The following is a 16,527-nucleotide window of genomic DNA, read 5'->3' on the forward strand; positions in this document are numbered from 1 at the left end:
TATCCTCACAGGTCGTTTATCACTCATTAAACAAATATTTAGTGAGCACCTGCTATAGGATGATTGGGGTATGAGGGGGAGAAAGACAGACAAATCTTGTTTTTCTAAAGTTTATGGTCTAGAGGGGTAGGAGACAACAGGTGGCTTACGGAAAAACAACAACAACAACAACAAGGGGACACTAAAGGGGTGTACTGCTAGATGTGCAGCCTGCTGTGTGGGAGAAGATCCACCCCTTCAGAAGTGACCGTTAAGCCAATACTTGAATGTAGAACCCTGGAGGTCAGGGGGCCTGGGAAGGGAAGACAAGAATATGCCTGTTGGAATGAAGAGACTGCGGAAGGGTCTCAAGCGGTCGGAACATGGTACTTTGGTGAATGTCTATGATGTCTGTAGGAGGGGTGGAAATGAACCCAAGCAGCCACGCCTTTGATGAACTGGATATTAACATGTGACCCCTGGACATGACGTCAAGCAAATCAAAGATAAAGGAAACATCTTTGCCATTGCTAGGTGCAGGAGAGGAGGCCTTTTCCTTGCCCAGGTGCGGATGAGGGGTGAAGATGGAGGCAGTTCAGCTCAGGACTCACAGACGCTCCGCTCCAGCAGTCCCTGGGGATTAGGAAAGTTCTACCAGACTGTGGGCCACTGAAGGGTAGGAGCCTGTAGGCAGAATGTTTGTGTGCACCCTATAAAGGTTAGCCTTGTTATTCAAATGCTGATTTCTCGGCTCTGATATCTTGTTTCAATCTGGACAGAGCATTGTAATGCTTATGTCAAGAACCTCCTGTCTCAGGCCTGACTAATACAGAAGTAGAGACTCACAATCATCCATTGGACTGAGCACAGGGTCCCCAGTGAAGGAGCTAGACAAAGGACCCAAGGAGCTGAAGGGTTTGTAGCCCCTTAGGACTAACAAAAATATGAACTAACTAGTACCCTCAGAGCTCCCAGGGACTAAACCACCAACCAAAGAGTACACATGGTGGGACTCATGGCTCCAGCTGCATATGTAGCAGAGGATGGCCTAGTTAGTCATCAATGGGAGGAGAGGCCCTTGGTCCTGTGAAGGTTCTATTCTCCAGTGTAGGAAAATGCCAGGGCCAGGAAGTAGGAGAGGGTGGGTTGATGAGCAGGGGTAGTGGGGGAGGGAACAGGTTTTTTTTTTCCCCCAAGGGGAAACCGGGAAAGGAGATATCATTAGAAATATAAATAAAGAAAATATCTAAAACAAACAAACAAACAACCAAACAACCCCCCCCCCCCCAACCTCCTGTCTCAAGTTTGGTAAACAATTCTTACCATATATTCTCTGTCTTGTCACTAAAAGCTGAGTACCCAATGGCTGGGCAGAAGAGAGAATAGGGAGGAACTTCCATCAGGCATGGGAAGGTGGAGGTTGGGGTGGGGTGGAGAGAGAGGGGTGGAGAAGGGATTGATTGAGCTATGAGAGGTCAGGAGGGAGGAGGGAGGAGGGAAGAGGAAGGAGGGAAGAGGGAGGAGTTCACAGAGTTTAGCTGGAGAATGGAAAGCCCTAAATGCCAGTATTACAGGGATTTTGGCTGGGAGGTATTCAGATTAATTTAGGAAATTAAGATACACTGCCCAGGTATTGAGGTGAAGCTTGAAAATAAATCTTCCTCTCTCTATGTTTTTATTGAGGGACTAGCTAGGATAAAGAAATACAGCTGCCATATTAATTTACTACATTTATTTATATTAGAATTTACGTTCACATAGCCCATCTTCTCTGTTTGCGTTTCCCCAGTTTCAGCACAGTACCTAACACTCAGGGTGCTCAGTGAGTGAGTATCTTTGCTATGACCAGAGAGAGGCCTGGAATTTAACTTTTTTCTTAGGTGGCTGATCCCTGAATACCCAAGAAATCTCCAAAAGACAGTCTTCTAGAATGCCTCAGACAAAGCTGTTTTAATATCCTAGTGATAACTGAGGCTGGAGGCCCACCTAGAGATTCCTGTAGCCCAGTGTAAAAATATGGACTGGATGAATCAGAGAAAGCAGTGTGGGGCAGGGAGGGTGAGAGACATGGCCCCTGATCACACCCATTAAGCGTTTTCAATACTTTAGCATCCAAATTATCATTAGTATTTTGAAAATGTGAAAATCATGTTTCATTACTTCAAAGGAAGAGATGATTCTTATTATAAATATGACACTTAAATAATCTCATTTCTTTAAAAAAATTGCTCTTTGTAGTTGCCAACAATTACTTCTGTTTTCTAGTTGATGGATAGCTATTTTAGAATTTATTACAGTTTTATGTTATGAAATCCACGAGGTGAAAAGTGGTATTGTTTTAGTAGATAGAATTGAGTCCACAGCCTTTAATTAGACACTCAAAAGCTTTTACCATGACACCTTGAGATGGTTAACATTGATTGTAAACTTGACAGGATCTAGGGCAGTGGCTTTCAACCTTCCTAATGCTGTGACCCTTTAATACAGCTCCTCATGCTGTGCTGACCCCCAACCAAAAAATCATTTTGTTGCTACTTCCTAACTATAATTTTGCTACCGTTACGGATCCTAACATAAATATCTGATATTCAGGATATCTGACACATATGTCATAACCTACAGGTTGAGAAGCGCTGACCTAGAGTCCCCGGCAAACATTTTGTGTGATGGGAGAGATGGTCTACATCAGTTTTACTGAGGTGGGGAGGGTCACCCTCAATGTGGGTGGAACCATTTCCTTGTCTGGGTGCTTTGCAGCACCAAGGTGACTCACTTAGCCTTTGTGAGTCTCAGAACTCTCATTTACAAAGTGGGGATGATAAACCTATTTAATGGGATTGCTATATCACATGAGTGTTCTATATGAAATGCTTATATGGAACATTAGCACATTTTCTGGAAAAAAATACTTGATTTTCTTTTTTCTTTTTGTTATAATAGCCATTATACTATGCTTACTGTGGGAATAACTGCTGTTATATTAAAAACCATTTTAACCCCCCACATTTCTTTTATAACACTGTACAAATGTATTGCAAAGCAAATCCTTTAAGCAAAATCTGGATTCATTTGCCAGCAGTCTGAGGATGGCTTTTCTGCCCTAGAATGATCGGCCTTTATTATTCAGAGCATTCACAGGTGCCTGTAAGGAAGGGATTTCCTGTGCACGTGTCTCTTTTGTACCTGGAGATCCCATTAAGCACTGAACAGTCTTTTTTTTTTAATGGACAAAGGCTTGTTTTATTTTAATGACTGATTCATGTGAGGCCACAGCTAGGCCAATGAAATCGCCAATGCCAACTCCCGTCTGCAGATCAGGAAGCTGACCAAAGATGGACTGATCATCCGGAATGGCCACTATGTATAGACAGGAGGGAAGCTTTATTTCACGGTCTCTTCTTCCTTGGATAGAGTCTTGATGATCTCTTCCTTCTTGGCCTGGAGGCGCTCTTCCCGGCTCTTCCATGCTTCCTTGGTCTTAGACCGGCAGGCCTCTGATTGGCCAGCTAGTAGCGTCTTTTGGTCCTTAGACAAGGCCTTCAGTTTGTGGATATGCTCCATGAGAATATGTTTGTTTTTGAATACATTCCTTTTAACCTTCAGGTACAGGTCGTGATACATATGGTGGTCAGTCTTCTTAGATTCCAGGTATCTCCTGAGAAGCTGGCACAGGATCTTCACATCCTTCTCATCCAGGTCACCTTCTCTGGCATCCGAGCATTGGCAGTACCCTTCCTTTTCCCTATGCCCATACGCTTGCCCTTCGGTCGGGCCAAGGTGGTTTTCCCCGCAGCGAGCCCGGGAATGGACAGTCACGGGCTTCCGGATGATCAGCCCATCTTTGGTCAGCTTCCTGATCTGCAGACGGGAGTTGGCATTGGCGATTTCATTGGTCTCGCTGGGGTCCAACCAGACCTTCTTTTCACCACAGTAGAGGACACTAGAGGCAAGCCTCTCCTGTAGCCTGAGCATACTCATGGCTGTGGATGCAGCAGCGAAAGGCTCAACAGTCATTTTAATGTGAGACCAGCAAGTAGGTATTGAGGACTTGGTGACTTGATCTAGGAGCAGATGCTGCATTTAACTCTCATATTCTTTCTTGGACCGGCTCCATGTTAATGACACAGACTGTATGCTGAAAACAAGCTGGTTTTGAACTCCTGCTTAAACCTCTCATGTGATAGGATTACAAGCGCATGACACAGTTGAATCTTTTGTCTAGACAATGTACTGAGTCCCCTGGGTTGAGCATGGATCTTCCCTCATTCCATCCAACCTGCTGCCCCATGCCACTAAGACTGACAAGACGAACTGGCTCACATGCCGTTAGGAAGAATTACCATGTTCACTAATGGGTAGTTAGGGACAGTGTTCCAGTTTAAAGACTTTCATGGGCCATGAAAGCTAGTGAGTAAATAACCATTTATCGGCCAGTCACTTAGAGGACTCTGCAATTGAATGACGTTCCAAGACTTCCGAACACATAGAAGTCATATATCATAATGGGGCATAAAAGTTACGTGTGAGTAGGCTGTAAAACTGAACAAGTGTTTACCTTAGTGAAGGTTTTATTTACATGCCCTCCAGCAGACAGTTAAATGTTCTGCATACCGAGGCTGCCGCTCCTCACAGCTTCTAGCGAGGCTCTGCTAAGAGGCAATGCACCAAGTTGATGGTATAATTTCAGGGGTCTAGGGAAAGCCTCTCTGGCCTCCTCCAAAACTCAATTTGCCTGCTTGATGTTTAAATTTTTAACAAGAAACTAAAGCTGTAGCTCTATAATTACAATTTGAGTCAATATATTTAGCGTAGGAGTCACATAGAATACTGCTTAATGTACGAACGGCCACATTGAGAGTGCCATGGAACGCTTTCATCAGGGTAGGCTCTTTTCTTTTCAAATGCTCCAATCAGTCTTACCACTGCCCTCAATTATGAGGAGGGACCTGTGACTTAGAAAAGTTAAACGAGTTGTTTGAGGGCACAGTCCGGTTATGCAGGGCCTGGAACCCTGGGTTTCAGATGAGCATCCTTATCCGTAATCTCTCCTCTTCAGCTGACTCTTATATTTGTCGATCAGGCACTGGTTTGGAAAAGGAATAAATGTGTCCTGGAGAATGGGCTCACTGGTGCTCTTTGGCTCTGCATATTCAGGAAAGTCCTGGAGTTTCTGTTCTGCAGTTATTTCCTATCTACTCCTGGCTGATACTACACACAGCGCCTGACCATTGGTGAATGCATACATATGTCTTTTAAGCTTGCTGAGTTGCCCTCATCCAAAATTTGTATGTGTTGCTGGCATTTCATTCTACCACCTCCAGACTCATTATTTCTTCGTTCATTGAGAGCTTTTGTTGTTGAGAACCTACCACCTACTATACACACAGTCCAAGTGGTATTTGACTGAGAGTCTTCTCAATGCCTTCTCGGCTATCATAGACTGACTGAAGCCTCTCTGAGCCTGTTAAGCCAGAACCTTTCCCCACTTAAGTTGTTTCTATTGGGCACTTTGGTTAGAACAACACAAAAAACAATACACCAGGTTGATCTCTCTTGAATAGCAGTAACTCTGGCAAAACATAAAGCTGCCACATATCTATAGAAAGTGTACTTGCAGTAGCTTTGGGAAAAAAAATCCTTGATGAAACCTAATTCTTTGTATGTTAGTAAAAAGAATGTACATTAGTGGTGTGCTCTGCCCGATGAGAAGTAGGGAAGCAGAGCCATTTCTGTATAGCTCCTCCAACTGGTTGACCACAGGAACTATCTTAGTGGGAGTGTTACACAGAAGAGGCTAGAGGTGAGGGTGGGTTATGTCCTAGACAGAACATGGGAATTTCTTAATATTACCGAGGTCTCAATGGCCCTGACTCTTGGTAAGTCAATATGCCAGTGGCTTTTCTGAATGACAGCCCATAAGCCAAAGAAGAAATGGAATAAGAAATGACCTTCACTGTCATTGTTTAATGACATTACCTCTACTCGCTACAGTCCTTTCATTTTACATATTCCAGTGGTGATACTTGAATGAGTTTTATCTGAATCTCTACTCTATTTATTTGCCTGCTGGCTTCATTTCTAAAATCACCTTTTCTGAATGACAACTCAATCAATTCAATAACATGCAATTTTACACAGTGGGAACCTATTCCCGTTTCCCTCCTCGTGCTTGTAATTGTCAGCTGCTTTCCTCAATAGCCCTGTGTGTTTTGGAGTTATTTTCATCTTCAGGAACCTGAGGTGGACTGGCACTGTGAGATGGACACAGTTCTGACTTGAGGCTGAAGCGTTGTCCTCTTCTCCCTGTTCCTGCATCCGACTCTCCTTTGTCACAGAGCTGCCAGCCCATGCCCAATCTCTCGTCAGTTCAGTGATGTTAAGGAACCATCAGTTTAATAAAATCAATTTCGGAAGCTTTCTAAAATGTTGGGATTTCCCCCTCCTCCAACTTTGTTTCTTGGGCTTTTGGAATCCTGCCAAGGTAAATGAATGTGTATATTTTGGCTTTGTTTTTCAGGACTCAGTAAACTGATGGACAGGATTGTGTACTAGAGGAAGGAAAGGCGAGATGGGCCATACACATTGGTTGATCCATAGAATCTGTGGGTAATGAACTGGAAAAAAAGACTCTTCTGATTGAAAATTTGAATCATTAAAAGCTTCGGAACCAACAGCTTCTTTTAGAATTTCAATCTTCTCTGATTTGCTGTGAGTCGATAGTGGTCTGAGCCACAGGCTAAATTGTCACTCAAAATGAGTAGGGCTTGTTCATGGCCTCCGTTGTTTCAGAGATCATAGTAAACACTTTAAAAGGCTGCAGTAGCTCTTCCAGGGAACCAGAGTGGTCATCATGCCAAGGTTCTCCCTGGACTTTCATTGATTTAGAATTTGCATTTCTCATTATTTGCAAATGACCCTCTGGGTCCAAAATTTGTATTATAATTTGTATTTTTACTGAAGCATGAATTAGAATTATGCTTCTGGCTGGGATGCTGGAGTTTAGTGGTGGGTTACATGATTAGTAAATGAATTGGATACCCTGCCCCCAGATCCCTAGAGAAAAATAGTCCTTACTCATTTTATATATATATGTATACATTATATATATGAAAAGTGTGTGATATAGTGGCTATTTGTGAACTGGGGCATTCGTAAAGGTCTTAGAAAGAATTATTCATAAGCATCAGACTGTACTCTCAGTGTTTCTTACTGTAATGAAACCCGATACCACAGTGCCTTTTTTATCTGAGGGTGACTTATCTGGCCATTAACAAATGACTTATTCTGTAATCAGGATATAGAGAAAAAGTGCTGCCGTTGAACACACAATATAGATATCCCTGTATTTACCCACATAAAACTCATGTGTTTAGCTCAGAGGTAAGCTCCTGAGCCTTTGCCAGAACACATCATCCTGTTATTTTTTTATTTTTATTTTTTATTTTTTGGTCTGGTTTTGACCTTAGTTGAAATTGGAAATTATCATCTCAGCCCTACAGTGTCTGCCTATGCATGGCCTCCCTCCACTTGCTAGTTTATGCAGTGTTTCCCTCTGTATGCTTCATCTTGATGCCTGTTGAGTTCCTTGAGATATCTTAAAGACATGCACTAGGAGTTTAGAATATGCCATTTTAATAAATGAACACCATTTAAATTCTTCTTATTTTTTTTTTTTAACATTGACGGTATTCACTTGGAATGGTTTTCTAGGATTTATCTGTGTGGGTGAATGTTCACCTAGCTAATTCTGTTGGCTCACGTTCCAGAGTGTGCATCCACCCTGTTGTGCTTACCATCCCACTTATAGACACCGCTGTTGACTTCATCTACACACCATGTTGTGAGGAGCATTCTTTTCTGTGTTTCTCTGTAGTCCATGGTGTGTGCACCTGGGATGTTAACTGTAGAATGAGATCACAGGTAACAGGAGACCCACCTGCCCCACTGTACATGCTACTGTTGCTCTCAAGAATGCTTCCCAATGCTCCATCTTTCTCTCTTGTGAGAAGTGTGTTAGTCTTCCTGTTCCCACATTCTCATCCACACACTTTTGCAAACTGATCTAGCTATATTTTGATGCTATTTAGAGTATTTCTGGTTAATTCTGAGGTAGGGCATCTCTTATACATTTATTAGTCATTTAGATTTCTGGTCCAGTACTCATCTGTTCATAGATTTATCCATTTTGCTGTTGAGTTTCTTGACTTTCTCATTAACTTATTGGAGTTCTGTACATTTTGGAATTTCATTTACTTCATACAAGCATCTCCTATTCTCTTTTGTTGAGAAGAAAATCTTTTATACGCTGCAAAATGTCTTAATTTAGAATAATTTGAATTTACAGAAAAATTATAGAGAAATTACAGAGTAATCTTATTAGCTTCCCCAAGCTCTTGCTAGTTGCTAACCTCCACATAAGTTGGCACGTTAGTCAAAAAGCAAGGCAGTTATGTGGTTTAACACTACTAACTAGACCACAGACATTCTGATTTCTCCAGTTTTTACATGGGTTTCCTTGGATTGTTTCAATACACAATTCAGAACACTATAACGCATTCAGCTGCCACGACTCCTTAGTCTCTTTATCTAAGACAGTTTCTCAGTGTGTGTTCATGTGTTGAATAATCTTTCGAATTTTAAAGAGTACTGGTCAAACATTTTATAGAGTGTTCTCTGACTTGATTTTGTCTGAGGTTTTCTTATGGCCACACTGGGCTCAGGAATTTTCTGAAAAAAAAAAAAAAGACCCTAGAAGCAATATTACACCAAGGGGTATGTAATATAAAGAAAATTTATCAGTAGTGGTGTTGTTCCCATCTTATATAATACATCCTAGGCTTTTCTATAATAGAGTTATCTATGTGTTTTATTTATTTATTTATTTATTATTTATTTATTTTTTTTGAGATGGTTTCTCTGTGTAGTGCTGGCTGTCCTGGAACTCACTCTGTAGACCAGGCTGGACTTGAACTCAGAGATCTACCTACCTCTGCCTCCCAAGTGCTGAGATTAAAGGCATATGCTACCACTGCCTGGCCAAATGTAGTTAATTTTTATTTCTTTTGTATGATTTATTTATTCATATTGAACACGAATCATTAGATTATGCCCATAATTAAGGGAAGGTGAATCAAACTTTACTTTTCAGACATATATTGTTTGGAATTCTATAAGGAAGATGAAAAATTTAACTTTATTGTTATAAAAGGTGTCAACTTTTAACCTTGTGGCTTGGATCTTTTCTCACATATTTTTTTCTATATTCACACCATCATTTCTTAATGTTTAGGTTTTAGGTTGTATTTTTTAGCTTGACATTATTTATGGAGTAAGGTCTGAGTTACAATGATGTCCACATGTTTGCTTTTTAAAGTTTGTTTCCTAAACTGTTTCACTCATTGATTTAGCTGGTTTGCCATGTCAGTTGTGCTGGTTAGTTCTTGTGAACTTGACACAAACTCAGGCATATCTGGAGAGGCAGAATCTCAACCAAGAAACACCCTCACCATCAGAGGATGTCTGTGAGTACATTATGGATTGCTGGTTTCTGAGGGAGGGCCTGGAGCACTGTGCGAGGTTCTATTCCTGGGCAGGTAGGCATGTGTTGTGTAAGAAAGTTTAAGCAAGCCAGTAAGCAGCATTCCTCCATGATTTCTTCTTCAGTTCTGCCTTAAGCTCCTGCCCTGGTTACCTGTGATGATAACTATGGAAGTATAGGCTGAAATAAAACCTCTTATCCTCAAGTGGTTACTGGGCATAGTGTTCATTACAGCAATAGAAATCCAGGTACACCATCAGTTATCTCATATGTTCAATTTCCAGTTTGGAACTCTTTCTGCATTATTTTGTTCCATTGGACTCTTGGGATGGTTGCATAAGTAGGACAGAACTAGAGCATGGTGTTCATACTATGTCTTACAGATGTTAGAGAGAGTGCACTGTGTCAGAGAGAGTGCGCTGTGTTAAATGTTGGCCTCCCTCGAAAAACATGTACACATCCCGGTCCTTGGCTCCTGTAAACGTCATGTTACTTGGAAAAGAGTCTTTATAGATGTAATTAAGTAAAGGGTCTTATCCTGGATTAACTGGGTGAGTCCTAACTATGACGACAAGAACCTTTTATAAGAGAGAAGAGGAGAAGACATGGCCACGCAGAAGAGGCAATGTGAAGATGGAGGCTGAGCCTGGAGGGATGTAGCCACAAGTTAAGGAAAGCTAAGAAATATCAGCACTGCACAGACCCTGGAACAGTCAGGGCATGGATTCTCCCATAGTGCTTCCAGATAGACTGTGGCTCTACCAATGTCTTGAGTTTGGATGTAAAGTTTGCAGAACTGTGAGAGAATAAAGGCCTGTTGTTTAAGGCCATCTTGTTGAGACAATTTGTTACGGCAGCCCTAAATTGATTTTAGTAGATGACTGCTTCTGCTCTTTTTTTTTTCTTCAAAATAATCTGAATTACTCATGGTGTTTGTTTTCTCTCCTTATTTTAGAGTTTGATGAGCTGTTAAAAATTCTGCTGAAATTTTGCTTGTAATTCCATTAAATTTATGTTAATTTGTTGGAGAGTTTATCTGCACAATACTAAATCACCCTCAAGTATTGGGTTTTTATCCATCATTGGTAATTTATGGCTTAATAGGTTTTAAGATTTTCTTTATGAAATTAGCCTTCATTGTTTGTTATTTGGAAACAATGACAGTTTTGATTTTTCTCTTGCAACCTTCATTTACCGTTGGCTAAAACATCGAGAACTATGTGAAATGATTTTAGAAATAGTGAATTGTCTTTGTCATATTTCTGTTGTAAGGGAATTTATTAAAATGTTTCTTTTGAGTCTTTTCAGTTGACCCTTTCATTGACTTAAGGTATTTTCTTATTCTTGTTTTTCTGATGTATAAGTTATAAGTAGAAGTGAACATTACCAATTAAGGCAATCGATATTTTTCTCTTTTAATACATTGTTTCTATTTTACTTTAAATTTTGACCTAGGGTCCTGTAAGTGATTGTCTTAGTCAGGGTTTCCATTGCTGTGAACAGACACCATGACCAAGGCAACTCTTATGAAGGACAACATTTAATTGGGGCTGGCTTACAGGTTCAGAGGTTCATTCCATTATCATCAAGGCTGAAGTGTGGCATCTAAAGTGGGCCTGGAGGAGCTGAAAGTTCTACATCTTGATCCAAAGGCAGACAGGAGCAGATGTTCCTCAGGCAGCTAGGAGGAGGATCTCAAAGGCCACCCCCACAGTGACACAGTTTCTCCAACAAGGCCACACCTCCTAATACGCTGCTCCTTGGGCCAAGCATATTCACTCCACCACAGTAATCATGTTTTGTTTTGTAGATACTGCAGCTTTCTCACATTCTACATAATTTTTCTGTGTTCTGGTAGAACTCATGATCTTTCCATTACATGAAGAGGCATGGGGTGTCAGTCCATGTCTTCATTGGGAACTTCATTTAGATGGCATGTACTCCTGCATTGTTTTTTTTATCATAAAGCTATGTGCTTTCTTCCCTTTGAAATAAATTAGCCATTTGTACCTTAAAGTCAAAGCTGTGGAATATTACATTAAGACCATTAGCTATTCAATTTCTCACTCCCCTTTTTTGAGCAATGGTTTTATTATACATGAATGATCTTCACCTGGAGAATTCCATTATTAGCTGTGGGTGGTGCTTATTTTCTTCTGCATTTGTTAGTATTGTTCTGTAAACAAGAGTCTTTTGTCTCTTTTTTAGTCTAATTGTGAACTCAAGGATCCTTTGAGCACATTCTTGACTTAATAGATTTTGGAAGGTGCATTTAAAGTTTTTAACTGCATTTGTTGATTTCTTTGTTTCTGCCCTTAGTTTTATTAATCATCGCCTTATCTTATCAGAGACATTTATATTTATAATTCTGGCATACATTGTGTCTTAGTTGCTTCATGTAGACTGATGATAATGACATGATTGCTAGTAGCAGTGGTATCTCGCTGGCTTTGGTGAAGATTCAATGAGTTAGGAAGAGAAAAGATCTTAGCATAGGGCTCCCGCGGTGCTCAGTAAGTGTTAATACTTAATTTTGGCAATTCTATTGTCATAGCTTTTGGCTCATTGCTTATTTTGCCAGTGTGTGCTCTCTTTGGCTCTTGTGTCTTGTATACTGCTTTCTAACTCATCCGAGATATATAATGCCACTCTGTATCTCTTTATGCATAACTGCCTGTTGTATATGTTTATCTAAAAACCTGCTTTTAGAAAACTTGTATGTAGTCCTTAAACTATGTCATTCCATGGCGATTGTGTGAAGCACTTATTTTTCATACTACCGGTACAAGAAGATTTATTTCTACCATATTAGCCTGTTTCCTGTTTACTTTCTTTTTTTTTTTTTGTCATTTTCTCTTCCTGCTTCTCTTTGGACACCTAATAAGTCTTTAATCACTCTGCACATGCCATGGTACCTATTTGCACTGAAATCTTGCCTTTGGAATTAAGAAATGTTTTTAGCAATGGGTTCCATGGAGTAAGTATTCCGAAGTAGTATATGACCATGAATATCTTTATTTGCTCATTAATTTTATTTTTATTTTCATTTTGCTTTCAAACACATAGATAATTTTATTAGCACTTAAAAGAACAACCCCAGAACAGGCAAGTTATAAATTTTAGCAGTGTTCCAGAAGAGAAGAATGGAGAAGAGAAAAAAAAATAGAAACCACATCATTTGAGTTAAGCTGGGATGAGGTCTGCTAGCCATGTGGAGGACCGGTAGCCACATGCTGAGAGGGGTAGGAGGGCTTTAGAGGAAGTCCAAAGTACCAGGGAAAGGTTGCATATCATAGAGCTATAAAAGGACGCATGCTTCTCCAAGTAATTCCAGAAATTGGAAAGACCTGTGAAACTACATGACTAGGGCTCTGTAAGCTACTGTGCCAAGGGTGGGAGGGAATTCTGGGTAGAAGAGTATATTATCCCATTAAAGCAGTAGTTATTCTTTTTAACATGGCTTAAGGAAAATCCACTTTCCTAGGGACGGTCCCACCTTCTTCATAGGTAGTCCCTTAGCCATGTCCTTGACCTGCCCAACTGGAATGTTAGTTCTCTCATTTTCTTGACTAGAGGGAAGTAATTTTTTCCCTAATGGGCCTTTACTGGTGATATTTCAACTACAAAATCATTTAGGAGATGGGCTGAAGGTGGGGAATCTCTCTCTCTCTCTCTCTCTCTCTCTCTCTTTCACACACACACACACACATGCACACATGCACACATCCACTATCACCATGATAATATGGAGATCCAGCTCCAAAGCTGTTCACCAGAGGAATTAATGTCTTGGTGGAGTTTTAATTCTCACCTTCATGTGTGGTTTCTAGGCAGAGGTTCTCATTTAGGACTCTCAGTTTTCTCAAAGAGTGTATGTAGTCCCTGACAAGTTGATCATACTCCAGTGGAATGCCATATCCAAGAATATTTGGGCAACACAAATTGGTATTGATGGCCTTAAGAAAAAAGAAATAAAGAAACGTGGGTGGGTAGGGAAGATCTGGACCTTGGAAAAGTTACTCAACATTTATTGTATGAAATTTTCAAAGAACTAATAACAAAACACCACTATCTATGCCTCCCCCCTCGCAACCAAACAAGCCAGCCAGCAAGCAATCAAACAACTCACCCAGAACTCCTATCCTGGCATTCCTGGCCAGAGAACCAATGCTTCTCTTCTCTTCTCTTCTCTTCTCTTCTCTTCTCTTCTCTTCTCTTCTCTTCTCTTCTCTTCTCTTCTCTTCTCTTCTCTTCTCTTCTCTTCTCTTCTCTTCTCTTCTCTTCTCTTCTCTTCTCCTCTCCTCTCCTCTCCTCTCCTCTTCTCTTCTCCTCTCCTCTCCTCTCCTCTTCTCTCCTCTCCTTCCTCTCTGCTTCCCTCCTTTCCTCCATCTCTCTCTCCCTCCCCTCCCCCCTCTAAAGGTAGGGTCTCTTTACATAGTCCTGGAATTCGCTCTGTAGACCAAGCTGGCATTGATATCAGAGAACCTCTGGCTTTGTCTCCTAAATTCTGGATTAAAGATAAATGCTACCAAGCAATGCCTCTCTCTTTCTCTCTCTCCTTCTTCCTTTCTTTCTTCCTTCCTTCCTGCTTTTCTTTCTTTCTTTCCTTCTTTCCTTCTTCCTGCTTTCTTTTGGAGTTTTCTTTTCTTTTTTTCAATATATATATATATTATATATATATATTATATATATATATATATATAATATATATATATATTTAAATGTAGGAGTCATTCCAGAAGAGGGCATCAGATCCCTTTAGAGATGGTTATGAGCCACCATGTAGTTGCTAGGAATTGAACTCAGGACCTCTGGAAGAGCAACCAGTGTTCTTAATCACTGAGCCATCTCTCCAGCCCCCTGAGGGCTTTCTGAACCTGTTATTTTCAGGGTCCCTACACTGAGCTGTCAATTTCTATCACCTGTTTTCATCATTCTCCCTCTGCTGAGGTAACCCAAATTGCCGTTAGGGAACTGGGGAACAAGGGGAGTCCAGAACAGAGGATATTTTTAAAGTGCTTATATCTAGGTCCATCAACATGTCCTGGTGATCTCATAAGGCCATCTGTCTACTTTATACGTTTTTTGACCTTTAAGGCTGAACTCAAGTGATAGACACAGAATCTGCTTTTAAGCACCTTGATAGTTGCTGGAGTCGCTAGAATCACAGCGTGAAGTCCCATCCACATGAGGTCTAGAGAGGGAGAGAGAAGAAATATAACCACAATTTGGTTTTTATCTTAAAACTATAGAGGACCTGTTTCTCTCAACTTGAGGTAGGCGCTGCAGTGTTGAATTGAGCCAAAGTAATGATGTCTTATGTCTGGGCAGCATTTTCCTTATCAAGAAGAAAATGATTAGTGAGAGATAGTTGACATCTATATAACATTTATTATGGATTTAGGTCTAATGGCTGGGCATTACAATCTCTGGAACTATTAAAATTACCAATTACGTGAGTCTTTGGTTATGCTTTTCTGTTGGGTGTTTAAGATCATGCAAGTGGCCAAACTGTCTATTTAATTTTTTACTGTCAAAGACAATAGAAGATCTGATCCTATGTCACTTGGATTAGGAAGGAACTCTGGCTCCGCTAGACTCTTTTATCAGTTGCACTGTCTTTTGGGAATAAGTCAAAAGCATTGCTTGACTGTGGCTTTTCTTGGAAGCATTGAGGAAATTTCCTCTGTCTTGAACCTCTTCTTTGTAGACTGGACATTGGTTAGAGTCCACCTAGTAGAGTGTCTGTGGCTTCTTTGAACAAGAGGACAGATAAATCAAGGATAGAAGACATTTTGAGAGACATCTCTGTAGTCTCTGGGTCCTTAGTTAGTTTTAGAGGCCAAGGGGCAAAATACTGTCCTTTTTCAGTGTCCTTGACCACTTTGTATAGGCAGGCCTTTAAGTATGGTATTGACCGCCTAGGTCAGGCATTGCAGCCTGGTACTTTTAGTACCGTGTAATATTTAGGAAAAGCTTGAGCAAAACAAAAACAGTTTAAGATAAATCTTTATTAGACATAAATGTTGCTCTTTTAAGCTAATGCATGTAACTATTCCCAAGAAGCAGTCAATAACTTAAGAGGACTCCCTTGATTTAAGTAGAGGTGTAGCTCCTCCTAAGGGTAGGCTTTATGTCCAGTGGTAGATGGTCAACAGATAATGAACTTACAGCATCTTTGGAGGTTCTCTGTTTCATAATATCTTTTAGATCTCCTCATTAAAAAATATTTATCTTATTATTTATAATTTGTATTTTATACACACATATTTTCTTCTCTCTCTTTTTAAAAGTTCTATAGGTTGCTTGCATATATAACTTCCTATTTATGGGATTCCTGAGTATGTGAAACAGAGGTTTCTTGTGCCTTCTCCTGGACTCTTTTTCTTCTGATTCTTTTGTTCAATTCTGATGTGTTAGTTTTTGTTTTATCTTATTATGTTAGATTTTATTATTTCCCATAGAATCCTGTTTATTTTTCTAATGAAAGATAGAAATGGAGTGGGTCTGGATGGGAGGGGAGATGGGAAGGAACTTGGAGGAGTAAAACGAGGGGAACCATAATCAGAATATTTCATGTGAAAAATATCTATTTTCAATAAAAGTGAACGAAAGTAGAGCTTTGATATTGACACATTCAGCATTGGCCTTACAAATTTTAGGATCATATACATCATCTCTAAGTCTCACTTTTACATATCTTCTGTAACTTACTCAGATTTTCATAGCTTGCTAAGGCCCATTCTGCTTTTCTTTACAGTTTTTTTATTCTTCACACAGAAACCCTTCTTTACTAAAGGTAATTCTTACACCCTTTTAACATTTTCCCTACTTACTGCTTTCCCTTTATTTTATTTTCATCTTAATACCATGAGACATAGTATGTAACAAATGAAAACACCATCTTATTAAAAGAAAGTCAAGTCCAAACTCTATACATAGGGTAATATAATAAATAAAGGTAAACTCTATATGTAGGGTAATATAATAAATAAAGGTTACCCGTACAG

At 40.1% G+C, this 16,527-nt stretch overlaps 1 pseudogene; it reads right to left on the minus strand.

The window, feature by feature from the left end:
- Positions 1–3,360: 3,360 nt before the first annotated feature.
- Positions 3,361–3,957, minus strand: LOC116070728 (annotated as a pseudogene).
- Between the last annotated feature and the right edge of the window lie 12,570 nt (positions 3,958–16,527).

This window comes from Mastomys coucha, unplaced genomic scaffold (assembly GCF_008632895.1).
Source record: "Mastomys coucha isolate ucsf_1 unplaced genomic scaffold, UCSF_Mcou_1 pScaffold1, whole genome shotgun sequence".
In the NCBI taxonomy this organism is placed as follows: domain Eukaryota; kingdom Metazoa; phylum Chordata; class Mammalia; order Rodentia; family Muridae; genus Mastomys; species Mastomys coucha.